Below are 18458 nucleotides of genomic sequence, written 5' to 3' on the forward strand. Positions count from 1 at the left end.
CAAATTAGTTTCTCCCACTCCTGTCTCCGGTTCTTCTGACGTCTTCTCAGTGAAAGAGATATTGGCCTCCAAGACGGTCAGAGGAAAAAGGTTCTTTTTGGTGGATTGGGAGGGCTGTGGACCTGAAGAGAGATCCTGGGAACCTGAGGACAACATCCTAGACAAAAGTCTGCTCCTCAGGTTCTCAGGCTCTAAGAAGAGGGGGAGACCCAAGGGGGGGGGGTACTGTTACGCCGAGCGCTCCGGGTCCCCGCTCCTCCCCGGAGCGCTCGCTTCTCTCTCGCTACCGCAGCGCTCCGGGCAGCTCCACTGACCCGGTGCGCTGCGATACCGTCTCCAGCCGGGATGCGATTCGCGATGCGGGTAGCGCCCGCTCGCGATGCACACCCCGGCTCCCGTACCTGACTCGCTCTCCGTCTGTCCTGTCCCGGCGCGCGCGGCCCCGCTCCCTAGGGCGCGCGCGCGCCGGGTCTCTGCGATTTAAAGGGCCACTGCGCCGCTGATTGGCGCAGTGGTTCAAATTAGTGTGTTCACCTTTGCACTCCCTATTTATACTTCACTTCCCCTTCACTCCCTCGCCGGATCTTGTTGCCATTGTGCCAGTGAAAGCGTTTCCTTGTGTGTTCCTAGCCTGTGTTCCAGACCTCCTGCCGTTGCCCCCGACTACGATCCTTGCTGCCTGCCCCGACCTTCTGCTACGTCCGACCTTGCTTCTGTCTACTCCCTTGTACCGCGCCTATCTTCAGCAGTCAGAGAGGTTGAGCCGTTGCTAGTGGATACGACCTGGTCACTACCGCCGCAGCAAGACCATCCCGCTTTGCGGCGGGCTCTGGTGAAAACCAGAAGTGACTTAGAACCGATCCACTAGCACGGTCCACGCCAATCCCTCTCTGGCACAGAGGATCCACTACCTGCCAGCCGGCATCGTGACACAAGTTCTTTAACTAATTGTCCTTTTTTTCAATTTTCATTGTAAATTTTGTTCCATTCGTAAGAATGTGTTTTTACATGTCGGGAAAACTTTGGGGCATCGTGGATGAGTGCGCCAAAGTTGTTAATTTTTGTTGAAAAAGAAAAATCACAGCCTGAAAAGACAAAAAAAAGAGTGAAAATTTGGGAAAAAAACTAAAACCACTCCCACATTTTAGACATAAAAAATAACAGAACCGTCTGAAAAATATGCAAACTTTGGCTCGTAACCCATACATTTTTTTCTCCAAAATTTACATGAAAATCATATAGTAAATTGTTACGCCTAGCGCTCCGGGTCCCCGCTCCTCCCCGGAGCGCTCACGGCGCCTTTCTCCCTGCAGCGCCCCGGTCAGTCCCGCTGACCGGGAGCGCTGCACTGTCATGGCCGTCGGGGATGCGATTCGCACAGCGGGACGCGCCCGCTCGCGAATCGCATCCCAGGTCACTTACCCGTCCCGGTCCCCTGCTGTCATGTGCTGGTGCGCGCGGCTCCGCTCTCTAGGGCGCGCGCGCGCCAGCTCTCTGAGACTTAAAGGGCCAGTGCACCAATGATTGGTGCCTGGCCCAATTAGCTTAATTGGCTTCCACCTGCTCCCTGGCTATATCTGATCTCCTCCCTTGCACTCCCTTGCCGGATCTTGTTGCCTTGTGCCAGTGAAAGCGTTTAGTGTGTCCAAAGCCTGTGTACCTGAACTTCTGCTATCCATCCTGACTACGAACCTTGCCGCCTGCCCCCGACCTTCTGCTACGTCTGACCTTGCCTCTGCCTAGTCCTTCTGTCCCACGCCTTCTCAGCAGTTAGCGAGGTTGAGCCGTTGCTAGTGTATACGACCTGGTTGCTACTGCCGCAGCAAGACCATCCCGCTTTGCGGCGGGCTCTGGTGAAAACCAGTAGCCTCTTAGAACCGGTCCACTAGCACGGTCCACGCCAATCCCTCGCTGACACAGCGGATCCACAACCCGTAAGCCGAACCGTGACATAAATGAGGGCCTTTGTGCAGCTTTTGAACTTTTCAGATAACTGATAATATATGTAAAAATGGTAATTGTTAAAGGAAATATTTCCTGCTTTTCATTTATATTGGCTCTGTCAGAATCAAAAACATTTTATTTGTAGAACATCTTGGCAAAATATTAACCTCGTTAACATACTTTTTATAGAAATTATGGCTTATAAAAATGACCACTAGGGGTCCCCATACCATGCAGAACACAATCCTGTCTGGATGCAGCATCATCTTTGTCCAAGCTGAAGCATGATTATGTATCAATAATGGTAATGCAATGTGTGATTTTATGATTTTTTTTGTGTAAAATGGAGCATAGTTGCACCAAAATGATCAATTGTCGGACGCAAGTTCCTAATTTTGGCACAAATGCAGCCCTACCAAAGGCGCAGACTCCTGCCCCAGAATACCAGACAGAACATTCTGACTGTGTGGCAGTTAAATCTGACCTTGGGACTTTGGCTGGTTTACAGAGGTAAAACTTGCACAGCCAGGGCCTTTTTTTTTTTTGCTGTTTTTAATTTGGGCATTAGGGGGGATATTCACCCAGACCTCTGCCTTGGAAAAATGTTGCATTTTCCCCTTTCAAGCAATTAGGTTGCTTCTTTTATTGTTCAGGGTCCTTTTTCCACTTTCTGGTTTGGCACTGTTTAAATGTTCTACATTCTATTGTTGTAGCTAGAGATGAGCTAACTTTTGAAAAATTTGATTTGGCGAATTTTTCGAAAAAATTAATTTTGATCCGAATTTATTTGCGGCAAATTTATATTAAAAACGGCTATTTCTGGCCTACAGAGAGCCTCAATAGGAACGCTTTGCTCTGTTCTAACACGCATATGGAGTGTGCTGGGGTAGTGAAACAATACTGTTATTCAGAATGACATGCAGATTACCGGCATCACTTTTAGAAAATAGTACACTACTTAGATGTAGGTGTGTGGTATGCATTAATGTGGCCAGAAAAATGTGCTACAGTACGCTTAAAAATACTTAATCAGAAATTGTCAGAATACCACCTGACATTCAAAATAATAAAATGATACATACGTTCTCTGAAGAAAAGGATTCTTCATTAGATGACAATATGAGTATTGTGTGTTCCAGTGACATTAGCTCATAGGAGGAACAGGAAAAGATGATGCAACTTAATTCTGCAACTGAAGAACCACAACAAAGAATGAACGACTTAAAGCCTACTGGAACTAAGGAACTTCAAAATGGTAAATCTACCAATTGGGATAGTTAGTCAATTCCAACAGCCGGTGGTCAGTATCCACAGTTCCCTGTTTCTGCTAGTCCTTGGCAATATTCCTTTAACCCCTTAAGGACGCAGGACGTAAATGTACGTCCTGGTGCGGTGGTACTTAACGCACCAGGACATACATTTACGTCCTAAGCATAACCGCGGGCATCGGAGCGATGCCCGTGTCATGCGCGGCTGATCCCGGCTGCTGATCGCAGCCAGGGACCCGCCGGCAATGGCCGACGCCCGCGATCTCGCGGGCGTCCACCATTAACCCCTCAGGTGCCGGGATCAATACAGATCTCGGCATCTGCGGCAGTGCGCGATTTGAATGAATGATCGGATCGCCCGCAGCGCTGCTGCGGGGATCCGATCATTCATAACGCCGCACGGAGGTCCCCTCTCCTTCCTCCGTGCGGCTCCCGGCGTCTCCTGCTCTGATCTGTGATCGAGCAGACCAGAGCAGAAGATGACCGAAAACACTGATCTGTTCTATGTCCTATACATAGAACAGATCAGTATTAGCAATCATGGTATTGCTATGAATAGTCCCCTATGGGGACTATTCAAGTGTAAAAAAAAATGTAAAAAAATGTAAAAGTAAAAGTAAAAAAAAAGTGAAAAATCCCCTCCCCCAATAAAAAAGTAAAACGTCCGTTTTTCCCTATTTTACCCCCAAAAAGCGTAAACATTTTTTTTATAGACATATTTGGTATCGACGCGTGCGTAAATGTCCAAACTATTAAAATAAAATGTTAATGATCCCGTACGGTGAACGACGTGAACGAAAAAAAAAAAAAAGTCCAAAATTCCTACTTTTTAATGAATTTTATTAAAAAAAAATTATAAAAAATGTATTAAAAGTTTTTTATATGCAAATGTGGTATCAAAAAAAATACAGATCATGGCGCAAAAAATGAGCCCCCATACCGCCGCTTATACGGAAAAATAAAAAAGTTATAGGTCATCAAAATAAAGGGATTATAAACGTACTCATTTGGTTAAAAAGTTTGTGATTTTTTTTAAGCGCAACAATAATAGAAAAGTATGTAATAATGGGTATCATTTTAATCGTATTGACCCTCAGAATAAAGAAAACATGTCATTTTTACCATAAATTGTACGGCGTGAAAACGAAACCTTCCAAAATTAGCAAAATTGCGTTTTTCGTTTTAATTTCTCCACAAAAATAGTGTTTTTTGGTTGCGCCATACATTTTATGATATAATGAGTTATGTCATTACAAAGGACAACTGGTCGCGCAAAAAACAAGCCCTCATACTAGTCTGTGGATGAAAATATAAAAGAGTTATGATTTTTAGAAGGCGAGGAGGAAAAAATGAAAACGTAAAAATTAAATTGTCTGAGTCCTTAAGGCCAAAATGGGCTGAGTCCTTAAGGGGTTAATTACTGGTCTGGTATCAACATGGCAATAATGCTGGGAGAGTAAATCAAGGATAGCCACATGTTTCCTACAATGCACAGTCAATATATGGAGACCATATAGTGGCTGAATGACACAGCCTGGAGGTAGCTGAAGCATGAGGAGACCATATAGTGTCTGAATGGCACAGCCTGGAGTGGGCAACAGATGAGGAGACAATAGGGCCTCATAATCTCTCAGAATAAAATATGAATTTTAAAATTTCAATTGAAGATGTATGGTACCTAGTACTACCATAAACATAGATAGGTACTGTCCTAGGCCCAGCAGCATCACTAAACCATGTAGTTGCTGAATGACACAAACAGGAGCAGGCAGCAGGATGAGTACACAAGAGGGGTTCACAACCCCTAACATTAACCCCTTAAGGACCATGCCCATTTTGGTCTTAAGGACCAGAGCGTTTTTTGCACATCTGACCACTTTCACTTTAAGCATTAATAACTCTGGGAGGCTTTTATCTTTTATTCTGATTCCTAGATTGTTTTTTCGTGACATATTCTACTTTATGTTAGTGGTAAAATTTCATAGATACTTGCATCATTTCTTGATGAAAAATTAAAAATGTTGAGTTTCTGTTTTACTTTGAAGCTCTCTGCTTATCAGGAAAATAAACATTTCAAATAAATTATATATTGATTCACATATACAATAAGTCTACTTTATGATTAAATCATAAAGTTGACATGTTTTTACTTTTGGAAGACATCAGAGAGCTTCAAAGTTCAGCAGCAATTTTCCAATCTTTCACAACATTTTCCAAATCAGAATTTTTCAGGGACCAGTTCAGTTTTTAAGTGGATTTGAAGGGCCTTCATATTAGAAATACCCCATAAATGACCCCATTATAAAAACTCCACCCCTTTAGGTATTTCACTGGAATAGCAGAAAAGTGAAGGAGAAAATTCAAAATCTTCATTTTTTACACTCCCATGTTCTTGTAAACCCAGTTTTCGAAATTTTACAAGGGGTAAAAGGAGAGAAATCTTCCTAAAATTTGTAACCCAATATCTCTCGAGTAAGGCAATACCTCATATGTGTATGTAAAGTGTTCGGCAGGTGCAGTAGAGGGCTCAGAAGGGAAGGAGCGACACTGGGATTTTGGAAAGTGAGTTTTTCTGAAATGGTTTTTGGGGGGCATGTCACATTTAGGAAGCCCCTATGGTGCCAGAACAGCAAAAAACTTAACAAATGCCCCCGCAGAGGGTCTCCATTCAGGGTTTCCCTGAGGGGACATATATCCCCAAGGTTGTTGTTCAACAGAACAGCAAAAAAATCCCACATGGCATACTATTTTGGAAACTAAACCCCTCAAGCAACGTAAGAAGGGGTACAGTGAGCCTTAACACCCCACAGGTGTTTGACGACTTTTCGTTAAAGTTGAATGTGTAAATGTTTTTCACTAAAATGCTGCTTTTCCCCCAAATTTTTAATTTTTACAAGGGGTAATAGGAGAAAATGACCCCCGAAATTTATAACCCCATTTCTTCTGAGTATGGAAATACCCCATGTGTGGACGTCAAGTGCTCTGCTGGCGCACTACAATGCTCAGAAGAGAAGGAGCGCCATTGAGCTTTCGGAGAGTGAATTTGTTTGGAATGGAAGTTAGGGGCCATGTGCGTTTACAAAGCCCTACGTGGTGCCAGAACAGTGGACCCCATTTTGGAAACTAAACCCCTCACAGAATTTAATATGGGGTGCAGTGAGTATTTTTCACCCCACTGGCATTTCACAAATCTTTGGAACAATGGGCTGTGCAAATGAAAAATGCAATTTTTCATTTTCACGGACCACTGTTCCAAAAATCTGTCAGACACCTGTGGAGTGTAAATGCTCACTGCACCCCTTATTAAATTCTGTGACGGCTGTAGTTTCCAAAATGGGGTCACATGTGGGGGGGGGTCCATTGTTCTGGCCCTATGGGGGCTTTGTAAACACACATGGCCTTCAATTTCGGACACATTCTTTCTCCAAAATGCCAATGACGCTCCCTCTCTTCTGAGCATTGTAGTGCACCCGCATAGCACTTTACATCCACATATGGGGTATTTTCTTACTCAGAAGAAATGGGGTTACACATTTTGGGGGCTTTTTTCCTATTTTCCCTTGTGAAAATGAAAAATTTAGGGTAACACCAGCATTTTAGTGAAAAATGTTTTTTTATTTTTTCCATTTTTCCATCCAACTTTGAAGAATTTTCATTAAACACCTTTGGGGTGTTAAGGAACACTGTACCCCTTGTTATGTTCCGTGAGGGGTGTAGTTTCACATGTGGGTATTTATTTTTTTGCGTTTATGTCAGAACCGCTGTAAAATCAGCCACCCCTGTGCAAATCGCCAATTTAGGCCTCAAATGTACATGGTGCACTCTCACTCCTGAGCCTTGTTGTGCGGCCGCAGAGCATTTTATGCCCACATATGGGATATTTCCGTACTCAGGAGAAATTGTGTTACAAATTTTGGGGGTCTTTTTTTGCTTTTACCGCTTGTGAAAATAAAAAGTATGGGGCAACACCAGCATGTTAGTGTAAAATGTTTTATTTTTTTACACTAACAAGCTGGTGTAGACCCCAACTTTTCCTTTTCATAAGGGGTAAAAGTAGAAAAAGCCCCCCAAAATGTGTAGTGCAATTTCTCCTGAGTACGTAAATACCTCATATGTGGCCCTAAACAGTTTCCTTGAAATACGACAGGGCTCTGAAGTGAGAGAGCGCCAGGCGCCTTTGAGGACAAAATTTGGGTTTGCATAGGGGTGGACATAGGGGTATTCTACGCCAGTGATTCCCAAACAGGGTGCTTCCAGCTGTTGCTAAACTCACAGCATGCCTGGATAGTCAGTGGCTGTCCGGAAATGCTGGGAGTTGTTTTGCAATAGCTGGAGGCTCCATTTTGGAAACACTGCCGTACAATACATTTTTCATTTTTGTTGGGGGGGGGGGGACAGTGTAAGGGGTTGTATATGTAGTGTTTTACCCTTTATTATGTGTTAGTGTAGTGTAGTGTAGTGTTTTTAGGGTACATTCACACAGGCAGGTTTACAGCGAGTTTTGAGCTACAGCGGAAAATTTGCTGCATTTCAAACTTGCAGCGAGAAGCTCACTGTAAATCCACCTGTGTGAATGTATCCTGTACTTTCACATTGGGGGGGGGGGGGCAAAAATATAACTCTCAGCATGTCCTTTGGCTGTCCATGCATGCTGGGGGTTGTAGTTATGCAACAGCTGGAGGCACACTGTTTGCAATACACTGAGAGTTTGTCACTTAACTCAGTGTTTGCCAACCCGTGCACCTCCAGCTGTTGCAAAACTACAACTCCCAGCATGTACGGTTTTTCCGTGCATGCTGGGAGATATAGTTTTGCAACTGCTGGAGGCACACAGGTTGGGAAACACTGAGTTAGGTAACAGACAATGTTTACCAACAAGTGTGCCTCCAGTTGTTGCAAAACTACAACTCCCAGCATGCCCAGGCAGCCGAAGGGCATGCTGAGAGTTGTACTTTTGCTACAACTGGAGAACAGTTTGGAGACCACTGTGTAGTGGTGTCCAAACTGTAGCCCTCCAGATGTTGCAAAACTACAACTCTCAGCATGCACAGACTGCCCAGGCATTCTGGGAGTTGTAGTTTGGCAACATCTGAAGGGCCAGATGTTACAGAACTACAACTCCCAGCATGCCTGGACTGTCTGGGCATGTTGGGAGTTGAAGTTTTGCAACATCTGGAAGATCGTGGACAGACGAGTTCTCCTTGGGGTGACTATGGCATAGGGTTGCACTAAACATCCGCTCTGATGGCACACTACTGGCCTGGCAGGACAGCTATTCAAGGGCAAACTCTGCTAATTGCGGCAATAAATCAAGTTTGGCAGCCCAGAAGTCCAGCGGATCTTCAAGGTTTGATGGCATGGCCATGTCAAGGTATGCCACCACCTGCTGGTTCAGGTCCTGTTCCGTGTCTACCTGCTGCTGATGAGTTGCTTCACTATGCGGGGGAAGAAAGGTACTCATCAGCGACTGTAGACTCAGGATGCTGCTGATGGAGCTGGTACTGCTCCTGCCACTCCACCCCTCCCCAGCAGCCATGGCAGTGGAAGGTGAGTGCAGACGACCCCCTGAGTAAGACCTGCGTGTGGATGGACGATGGCGCCGATAGGCATCGGCCAACTGACTATGTAGGATCTCTATGTAGTCAGTCATTTTTTCCTCCCTCTCAGTGGGTGTAAAAAAGACCCCCATTTTGTGCTGGTAGCGAGGGTCCAATAAGGAGGAGAGCCAGAAGTCATCCCACTGCCTCATCATCTTCCTCCTCCTCCAGTTCAGCCCCAAAAGGGCTCATGTGGCTGTGAGTTGTGGGCGTAATGTCTCCATTGCCCTGACCAGCCATCTTTTCCAACACGTTCATCCCAAAATCCTGGCGACTTAATAATAATGTGGCTTCCTCAAAAGGCCTGAGCAAATGGCAGGTGTCACCTATGAGCTGCCACTGGTTCACATTGAAGTTCCACAGGGGAGTACCCCTATCCGTTTGGATCATCAAGAAATCGATGATGGCTTTTCTCTGTTCGTACAGTTGGTCCAACATATGGAGGGTGGAATTCCAACTTGTGGCAACGTAACAAATCAGACTATGTTGTGGGATACCATTCAGACTATGTTGTGGGATACCGTTCTGTTTGCGGTGTACGAGGGGTTGAAGTGAATGGAAAGTTTCCTTCCCATTGATAGGATGTTTTGCAAATGGGGGGAACACTTCAGGAACTGCTTCACAACCAGATTGAACACGTGTGCTATGCAGGGCACATGGCTCAACCTTCTCAGCGCATGCAAGATGTTCTTCCCGTTGTCGGTCACCATGGTTCCCATTTCCATTTTTTGTGGAGTAAGTCATGCTCCGATTTCTTTAAAAAAAATTACTTTTAGCAGTTCCTCTCCTGTGTGACTCTTTTCCCCAAGGCAAACCATGTGAAGAACAGCGTGACACCACCGTGCCCTGCACACATGGTATGCTGAAGGGCCACTAAGACTTGTCTGAGCAGTGCAGGCTGAGGACATGGTGGAGGATGAGGAGGTGGAGTCGCACACTGTCACAGGACCAACGGGCTTACAGTGTAGAGAAGAAAGCGGCGTGACATGTCCAAGTTGGGGTTGTGGCTGTGCAGGAACCACATTCCCCCAGTGAGCCGTAAAGCACATGTATTACAGTTACAGCTCCAGATGTCGGCGCTGCCGTGCAGTTTGGTACACACCGACAGGTTCAAGGACTGGACCATCCTCCCTTCCAAAAAATTGTTCTTCACAAAGAAATTAAGGCTTAGCACTCTCCACATCGGCTCGGCACAAGCCATAAATTCTCTGAAAGGTGCAGAGTCCACCACTTGAAAAGGAGGGACTGCAGCACCAGCAACTTAGACAGGAGCACATTCAGCTTCTGCACCGTTGGATGAGTGGGCGCATACTGTTGTCTCTTGGACATGGCTTCGCGGATGGATTGTTGGTGGAATGGCTGACTAAAAGTGGGAGGAGCAGGAGCATCTGGAGCGACAGAAGGAGGGTGTGACACACAGCTCCCATCGGATGAGGTGGTGGAGCCTTGGCTGGCTGAAAGAGGGAGTGAATGATGCAGCAGGCTTGTCCACTACATCGGAGCCACAGTTTTCCCAGGCCACTTTATGGTGGCGAAGCATATGTTGACGCAGGGCCGTGGTGCCAACATTGGGACCCTAGCCATGCTTCACCTTCTGTCGACATATCTTGCATTTGGCTATGTGAATCTTTTCCTGATGCTTGATGAAAAACTGCCACACTGCCGTGTAGCTAAATTTTCCCACCAACAGTCCGCATTAATTGACAGCTACTGTCGCCGTCTCCAGGAACCCGTTCCATTACCTCCCGGGAAGGTAGGCCGCCGTGAAGCAGGTTGTCTCCCCCGGGCACGTTTGGCTCCAGAATTTCCACTTCTGCCACGGCACTGACTGCCAACCATACTACTGCCTTGCTGCTTAGCTGCTGCCTCACAGGTAACCTTCAGCTCTCTTCTCCTGATGATGATGAAGCCCCTTCAGCACCCAGCTCCCAATTGCAATCAGCTTCATCATCATCAACAAATGTCTGCATGTCACTGATGTCGTTCTCCTCAGGTTCCTCAACAGTGTCTGCTTCAGGACCCTGAACCCTGGAAGCACAGCCTCCCACGTCACTCTCCTCATGACTACTTGCCCACTTAGTGGAGGAAGCGGCAGATGTTTCCTCGCCTTCTTGGCGGGGCAGTAGCTGCTGACTGTCCTCTATTAGATCGTCCTCAGTAAATGGTGGAGCTGAACCCACAGCATAAGATACTTCTGTAGGAGAGGTAACAGCATAGGACAGAGGAAATGGGAGGACAGGGACTGCTCCCGGGCCATGCCAACTGAGGGTTGTGTCTGAGGAACCCACCGACTGTTGACTGGGGGTGTCAGATGTCACTTGTGGTGAAGTGGATGACCGTGTTAACCAATCGACGACGGCAGCTGATAACGAGAGCTTAGGCCTCTCGCTGCGACTCCTGCTGCCACTTGCCCCTAGTCTGCTGCAACCTCTGCCTGAGGAATTTAGGTCTCTGCCACTCCTCTGTGCACGTCCTGGCACTTCTCTGCCTGACATACTTAATATGTATATGAGGGGAGTACAATACGCTTAACTACACTTAAAACAGTATTTGTCTAGAACACTAGCCGGTGATTACTTTTGTCCATCCTTTCACAGTATGTAGGCCCTTGACAGATTAACAGGTACAAAATAGTACACTACTTAGATGTACGTACACGGTATGCACTGATGAGGGCAGAAAAATGCGCCACAATACGCCTAAAAAATCAGTATTTTTGTAAAACACCAGCAGGAGATTACTTTTGTCAGTCCTTTCACAGTATGTAGGCCCTTGACAGATTAACAGGTACAAAATAGTACACTACCTAGATGCAGGTATGTAGTATGCACTGATGAGGGCAGAAAAGTGCTCTACAGTACACTTAAAAAAGTATCTGAGTACAACACCAGCCTTGACGGTGTTTTTTGCCTTGACATTCACAGTATGTAGGCCCTTGACAGATTAACAGGTAGAAAATAGTACAGTACTTAGATGTACTTATGCGGTATGTACTTATGAGGGCAGAAAAATGCACTACAATGCGCCTAAAAACTCTGTATTTTTGTAAAACATCAGCAGGAGATTACTTTTGTCTGTCCTTTCACAGTATATAGGACCTTGACAGATTAACAGGTACAAAATAGTACACTACTTAGATGTACGTATGCGGTATGCACTTATGAGGGCAGAAAATCCGCTACAATGCACCTAAAAACTCAGTATTTTTGTAAAACACCAGCAGTAGATTACTTTTGTCTGTCCTTTCACAGTATGTAGGACCATAACAGATTAACAGGTACAAAATAGTACACTACATAGATGTACGTATGAGGTATGCACTGATGAGGGCAGAAAAATGCGCTACAGTACCCTTAAAAAAAAATATATATATATATATATACATATTTTTTTTTTTTTTTTTTTGTAAAGCACCAGCAGTACACAACAGGGCTGCCGCCAAAAAAAAAAAAAATGTGTACTAAACAAAAAATTGCACTCTGTTACAGACTTAGGAATGGACTGCTGTGGTATTATACTGTCTACAGACTAGTATAACCGGAAGATGATTATTTGTGAAACAAAGACACATAATTGCACTGAGAAATTATTCCTGCCTCCTCTGCTAAGGTTTATGAAGTTGAGGCAGCTTGATGAAATGTATGAGGCAACACACAGCTATCTGACCCCTCTGAGATACTATGCCGAAGAAAGTGACAGGGAGGTTAATGCCTGCAGCTGCAGTAAAAATCATTTTCAGTGAAAAAAGCAATGCTCTCTGTCCATGAGAACGCTGATGTGACTAGGAGGATGTTAAAGGCTGCTGGAATGTGCTTTTCTCTGCTGTAACACACACACACACAGGCTGTCTATCCGATCTGTCTGCAGTGTAATTAATGAAGTTGCTGGTCGCAATAAGGCTGCCAATTATATTGGGCTGTGGCATCACAGGGGTGACTGGCTGCTGATAGGCTGCATCCTGCATGTGATTCAGGGTCATACCGCCTACTTCCCTTCCCGCCTTGCCTTCCCACCTTCCCAGCGTCTCTTGCCCCATGTACTGACATATGGATCCACCATTTTAGATGCCCTGGAGCCTGGAATGCTGTAAAATTGAGTTTAATGAAGCGATTTGTGCGATAGAATCGTTGCGATATTCGCATTTGTTGCGAATTGAATATTTACTGAAGTTTGTTAGGAATTCGAGTTCGTCAGCTTTGATTCGCTCATCTCTAGTTATTATTTTAATTTTGGTGTGGATTTGCACCTTTATAAAGGTATTTGCACCAAAATTTGCGCCAAATTGAAAAGTCGCAAATAACAAATTCCAAAACAATGCATGATTTCAACTGAAATCACAATTAACACCATCAATTCAGTGAGAATGTTCTAAACCATTTGGCGCAACTGTTTGTTGCAAAAGTAACATATAAAGGAAATAGCGACAAAACACAGTTAAAAAAAAACTGTGTAAAAGCCTTCATACATACCCCTCAATGTTCTGGTTTATTTTATGCACATAAACATGTTAAAGCCATAGGTGGCCTAAAGTGTGACCAACTTGATGATGAGGATCAAAGTCACCAAACAGTCTGGCCCGATTTACTAAGAATGTTGTGTAGGTTTATTTGTGGGTTTTAATTTACTACAATTTTTTCCCACTGTATTTACTAAGCTTTCCCTACATTTTGCACTTTTGCCTTCATTTTGCACTTTTGCCTTAATTTTGCGTTTTTTTTGCACATGCTCTGATCTGTAGGGTTTTCTTCAGCTCAAATCCACCACATTTTCTGTGGAAACCGTAGTAAATATGTTACGTTTTTGTGAAAATGTCGCGAAAACGCCATTTTTCTGTGACCACGCCCCTTTTTCAGACAGACATGCCCCTTTTTTGGGTTTTCTCAGTAAAAAGTTTCTGGTGCAGACATAATTCTGGCGCAGACAGAGTAATTGTGCTAAGTCTGGTGTAAAAAAAAAAAAAAACTAACCTTTCCTCAACTCCCTTTGCTCTGGGAGATTATGCTTTTGCTGTACAGTACTTTCTGGTGTCAGAAACAAGGATTTGCCCACTATCCCAGCCACTGACTGGCTAAGCAGGCAATTCCTTGAGTAGATATTAACACCAGGCAGTACTGCACAGCAGGACTGCGCTCCATCAGAACAGAAGCTGAGGAAGTAAAGCTGAGGTAGTAAATCAGGAAGATGAGTATATTTTTTTATCTGTTTATTTATTTTTTATTTTTTTTGTAAACCAGCCTGATAATAATTATTAATATATATATATATATATATATATATATATATGTATATATATATATATATATATATATATATATATATATATATATTTTTTTTTTTTTTTTACAAAACTAGGAATCTCCCTTTCAAAGCTTAAACATTTCTACTAAGAAGAAACTAAGCAAATTTCGATTTAAAAGTTCATTAAACTTTAAAGTTCCTCAAATGTTATACGTCAGTCTGTGAACTTTCTTTAAAATTTAATGTGTATTTTTTTATGGATTTTTGTAAATTTCATTTCAGATCTCTTCATTCTGATTCTTAATTGTCTGCAGGGATCCCTAGGATGCAGACGGACAATCTTTACAACGTTAGGACCTGACTGAGAGGAGATTATTGATATTCAGCTCCACATCTCTCTGAGTGGGTATAGTGTATCAGCAGCCTCAAAGCTTGGCGCCAACCTTTCTCTCATGTGCACCACAAACCAGAATTAATTGCAAATCAATCGAACAAGGTACAACTGATCAGTAAACCAATTAGTAATTTTAGCTGTTCATCCTGTCTTCTTTTACCTGGCTGCGAGGGATTTTCCTTTTGTATGCTGGATTTCTGTGGATCTCATGCCTTTATATACCCATGTCCTTGGAAGAGCATTTCATAAATGTGTGCACAAATCCTTTTATTATGCCTTCTGCATTTCCCTTATTTTTATTTTTTTTTATCATTTAGAGATTACGTGTATAGTTTTCTCCTGAAAGGTCACACAAAGGATAGCAAGGGAAGACTGGCAAAAAAAAAAAAAACCCTGCTAAAAAAGAAAAAGAACAATAAGATAAAAAACAATTAAATATATTTAGCTTTTATATTTATTTGTTTATGCAAGGAAAAAACAATGAACAATGTAGAAACTGGAAATTACACAGCTCAACCTGGCTCCGCGTGAAGTGCTCGGATCTACATCAGGCCATATATTATCTTGGGCCCTCAGACAAATTACATATTCAATCAATACAGGTTTTACCAACTTTAATGTAATATGCACAAACAATTTCAGAGTTTAAAGGCTGTGGACACCTTTAAAAAGGCATTTTTTATTCTTTGTTTTATTAGAAACTTTGCTTCGTTTTGTTTCCACAGCTCCAGCAGCTTGTTATGTAACCTTTATTTCTGTGTATACATGTACACAACCAATAGGATTCTTTGCTGAAAACTCAATTTTGTGTGCACTGTTCTCTTTCTGGCCTATGTGAGCAGTCCTCCAAGGTTTCTTCACCCCTTGTCCAATCTTTCAGCTGGAGAATCACTTTCCACCCCCCTTGCTGCTATATCTAATACTGAGAGAGCAAAATGTTTGGATTCATGTTATCTCTCTCTGAATAGCAGCATATTCAGAAAGATGCTTCATTTTGTATTCAGGTAAAAAGAAAATAGTGCATAGTTGTCCATAGCTTTACATTAAGAAGTTAAGTTTCTCAATACAAAAGACTTGAGACACCTTCCTATGTGGAACCAAAAACATCCTTTAACACCATCCACCTTAGCTCACTCACTTGGTGTCCAAACTTGGCAAACGTGCCTATCAACGCCTGCTTCTCTGAATTTTAACATACTCTCCATCTGCATAGTCTCCATAGTCTCCATTCTAGATTTCTGCAAAACATTTATGAATTGAACTACAATGTTCATTTATGCTGTCTTTAACAGTCCTTGAGGTTTGACGTATAAATATCCCTCCACAGGGACATTTTAGAAGATAGACTACTTGTTTAGAGTTACATGGATATCAACCTCTAACAGGGAAAGATATTCCCTTCATCGAATGGGATACAAAGTCTCCCTTAATGTTACCATTAGACTTCTGACATGGTAAACAGGGAAAAGTCCCATGTTTTTTTTTTACTTTTATAATACTTTTTGCTTAGATTTTCTTTTCTTGACGGTGTCTGCTTACATTAAATTATTAGCCAAAGACTAACTCTATTTATACACAAAATGTGGGAGTCTCTTAACAGTTTTCCAAATTTCGGGTCAGCCCTAAGAATTTCACAATATTTTTGTACAATATTTTTATTAAGGGTAAAAATGGCTATTGTATGCATTGCTATATGTAATATCATCTTTACTTTTATTTTACTGTTCTTCATGTTTTCTTCCCTCTTCACTTTTCTATTTGGATTTTTTCTACTTCATATTCCACTTTTTGCATCTTCCTAATTGTACCCTCTTTCAACAAATTTCTTAATTAACATTGCTTTTTTCTCTTTTGCATTCTTTGTTAGTAATAATATTCTATGTCCTCTAATAATTTGACTCTTATGGATGCCCACAAAAGTTTTGGGAGAATGGCAACTCTAATATAAGTTTTTTAGTACCTTGACGTAAAAGTATAGTCAATTTTACATACTTCCACTTCAAGGTAATTAATCCTTTGGAAGTCTGCTACCACATTGAACTTGATATGTTTATGGCAATAATTCAGGTCTTCACATAATGTTGAGACTGTAGACTGTAAATGTATCTAACCAACATTTTAACAAGTTTACTAAGTGTTTGAGACCAAACAAATCTAGCAAAGAATAAGAATCATTACAACATAAGAATCTCTTGTCTTTACTGTGGGGTTGGGTCACATTGTATCCCAAACTACATAAGTCATCTTATAATTTTTTAGGTGGAAGACCAAAGAACTATCAGACAGTCAAAAGGACGTTATTGACAAAGACTTTTAGGATTTGTACCTACAGATAGTTTACACACTCACGCAGTGTCCAGCTCACCACTCCCCGTCTCAGTGCACGGAAACGTGTGGACTCCACGTACAAATGCAAACTTGACAAGAAAGGAAAGTCCAGCACTGCAGGTCCAAAGCAAGGAAGCCGTTTTATTGTATAAGAACACATGGACACCAAACGTGGATCACAAGTGACGCGTTTCGGCGAGCTCTATCGCCTTAGTCGTAGTCGTACAGATAGCCTTAGTCGTACAGATAGTTTAGATACGTTTGACTTTAAAGTTGAATTTTATAAGCTTTGTAGGTCACTTTGAAAATGCACTTTTTTTTTATGTATTTGGGGCCCGGGAGAGGATACATGATGAGATACCTTCTGTGTGAAAGGAAATCTGTCATCAGTGTCACCTGCACTAACCTGTTGTTACAGACAGGTAGTGCAGGCACACTGATGACAACCATACTTACCTGATCCTGTTCCGTGCTCCTCTTGTCACAATATTTCCCTTCTTATGCAAGCGATGACATCAGAAAACTCTGCCCATGCTCCAAGTCAGCCCTGGAACAGAAGATTTTGAGGGAGATATTATGAGAACAGGAGCACAGAATGGGAATACATAAGTATGGTTGTCATCAGTGTCACCTGCACTTCCTGTCTGTACCAGCAGGTTAGTGCAGGAGACACTGATGACAGATTTCCTTTAAAGAAAAGTAGTTGTGATTAATGGTTAAATCATGCCTTACTTGAGAGCTTCCAGCAAGCTATGCTTAATGAAGTTTGCAGCCAATGGAGTAAGACGCAATTCACACAGTCCAAATCTGACTTAAAATGAGAAACTTGCTTTAACCGAATTTCAGAAAGCTGATTGTGAAAAAAAAAAAAAAAAATGAAAAAGGAGGAGTTACTGTGATTTAGGATTCAGGATAGCGAATTGTAAAAAATGTAGGTTAGATATGTCGCCGGCATATTTTTACTGTGGACAGGTACATGTACACAGTTGCAACAATATATGGGGACCCTGAATTATGCCATGAACTGATCGAGTTCACTGTAGACGTAGACTTTCAACAGAGTAATTACTTTGACATGGAAGTTTGTAAAACTGGCTCTAAACTTAGTATCACTTTATTTAGGAAGGAAGCCAATCGGAACAACTTGCTCCTACACCAGAGTTGCCATGCCTTCAAAACTTTTGCGGGTATCTTTAATAGTCAATTTATGCATAGGATATGTAGTGCCAATGAGGAACATAGAAACAAACAAAAAAAAAGGTTAGTTTAAAAAATTTGTTGAAAAAGGGAACAGTAAGGAAGTTTTACAAAAAGATGAGATTACATATATCACTGTTGTGACACAGGGTAGTGTTAGTGGAATTACCTGATCACTTTGTAATGCCAGGGCACCATTATCCTATACATGGTCTGAGGTTGGAGACAGTTTCTCCTGGGCCAGACACAGGGAGTAAATGAACACACCGACGTCAGGTTATGAAGAACTGTCTTTACTGACCTGGGTGCAAATGGTAATACAGATAAAGCTGGCTTTAGGTGAAAGAGTGTAGTGTAACCCATTAGGAGCCCTGTTGCCTTTCTGGGACTTGTGGTGCTGTCAAGGTACTGAAGACTTTTCCGCAGGGGCATGAACTTCCTCCTTGTGAGAAATCCTTGCAGGAAGACCAGTTGAGACATTATATTAGAGCT

The 18458-nt window shown here is 42.7% G+C and overlaps 1 long non-coding RNA gene across 1 annotated transcript in view; it reads left to right on the plus strand.

Moving 5' to 3' along the window:
* LOC130311420 (uncharacterized) overlaps window positions 1-14544 on the plus strand; it is a 150500-nt gene extending 135956 nt beyond the window's left edge. Inside the window, exon 3 of the long non-coding RNA XR_008859796.1 lies at window positions 14330-14544. This is a non-coding gene — a long non-coding RNA (uncharacterized LOC130311420). The remainder of the gene's footprint in view (window positions 1-14329) is intronic.
* Window positions 14545-18458: the final 3914 nt, after the last annotated feature.

This window comes from Hyla sarda, chromosome 1, assembly GCF_029499605.1.
Source record: "Hyla sarda isolate aHylSar1 chromosome 1, aHylSar1.hap1, whole genome shotgun sequence".
NCBI classification, from domain to species: domain Eukaryota; kingdom Metazoa; phylum Chordata; class Amphibia; order Anura; family Hylidae; genus Hyla; species Hyla sarda.